Source organism: Mus caroli, chromosome 9 (genome assembly GCF_900094665.2).
Source record: "Mus caroli chromosome 9, CAROLI_EIJ_v1.1, whole genome shotgun sequence".
Lineage (NCBI taxonomy): Eukaryota > Metazoa > Chordata > Mammalia > Rodentia > Muridae > Mus > Mus caroli.
In genome coordinates, this window is record NC_034578.1 from 104315991 (window position 1) to 104317904 (window position 1914).

Sequence of the window (1914 nt, forward strand, 5' to 3'; positions counted from 1 at the left end):
AACAACAACAGTAATCTGAGGTGGTATTTGATATTTTGTAACTTGTTCTGTGGTGTGTGTGTGTGTGTGTGTGTTGGAATCCTTCAGTCAGCTTCTGCCCAGGTACCCCTTGAAGACAGCCAGGTGTGGTGGCAAACATCTGCAGTCTCAGCCTCTGGAGGCAGAGGCAGAGGGATGTCTTTCTTAATCAGCATTCTACTGCTCTGAAGAGACACCACGGCCTCCGTCAGCTGGAGCTTGCTTGCACTTTCAGAGGTTTAGTCCGTTCTCATCATGACAGGAACATGGTAGGACACAGGCAGACACAGTGCTGGAGACATAACCAAGAGTTCTACATCTGGGTCTACAGGCAGGAGGAAGAGAAAGACTCTGGGCTTGGAATGGGCTTTTTGAAACCCCAAAACTCCAACCTTAGGGACACACTTCCTTCAACAAAGCCACACCTCCTAACCCCTCTCAAGTACGGCCACTCCCTCATGACAAAGCATTCAATACATATGAGCCTCTGGGGCCATTCTTATTCTAACTCCACAATCTTATCTTTCTTGATCGCTTCCTCTCAATTTTTAAAATTTAGTTATTTTTATTTTATGTATGGGCATTTGGCTGTCTGTATGTCTGTTCACCATGCGCATGCCGGGTGCCCACAGAGGCTGGGAGAAAGCAGCGGGCTCTCTGGAACTAGAGTTACAGTTGGTTGTGAGCTGCCATGTGGGTGCTGGGAATTGAACCTGGAAGAGCAGCCAGGGCTCTTAAACCTACTGAACACTCTCCAGCCTAGGATCTATAACCAAGCCTGGTTTTCTGAGTCTTTCATCTCAATGTGGAGTGCTGAAGGCTCGTGCAGGATTTGTTTGTTTACATATACACCATCCACCTCAAGTTTAATTTACACAAAACTTCAGCTAAATTGCTGACCCCTAATCCCCATCCTTCAACTTCCACACCTAGATGTCCCCATGGACACAGGAGATGGCCACCCCTTGGCACTCACTGCCTCTCTTGCATGCTCGCCTCTAAAATTCCAGCTGACCTCGGCTCTACCTTCAAAATAAGTGCAAAAAGGAATTTCTTGCCTAGAAGCCTGGGATTGAAACCCAACACCACAAACAAAAATGGCTGCAGTAGTTGCCCACATTCTGATCATCTTCTCTCCTGGATGATCATTTCAGGCTCCACGGGAGTATTTGGCTTCTCTGTACCTCATTAAAGTCTGTGAGTTGCAGTCAGAGCTCTTACCACCTGAAAATAATTATGGAGGGACTGGAGAGATGCTCAGTGATGAAGAGAACACACTCTTCTCGCAGAGGACCCGAGTTCAGTTCCCAGCACACATGATGCTCCACGCTGCCTGTAAGCGCAGCTCACCCCTACAGGTGGCACACACACTGTGTACATAAAATAATTGGCTGTGTGATGATGGCTCACGCCTTTAACCCCAGCAATCTGGGAGGCAGAGGTAGGTAGATCTCTGCGTTTGAGGCCAGCCTGGTCTACAGGAGACCCCAGTTAGTCAGTGAGGAACATCAGGCTCCCCCTTTTGCCAGCTTTCAGCCTCCTAAATACAAAATAAAAGGCTGAAAAGGTAAGCAGATATCTTCTTCTATGTTTGTTTTTGAGTCTGTGTGGAGGAATTTCAGAAGGTGCTGTTGGAGTTCGTCAAAAGACCCTTACAAAGACCACAGAGACCGCCGCCATCGCTGCAAACTGCATGAGGCTACCAACAGATTGGGAAAGGATTTTTACCAATCCTAAATCTGATAGGGGACTAATATCCAATATATACAAAGAGCTCAAGAAGCTGGACTCCAGAAATTCAAATAACCCCATTAAAAATGGGGTTTAGAGCTAAACAAAGAATTCTCAACTGAGGAATACCGAATGGCTGAGAAGCACCTGAAAAAATGTTCAACA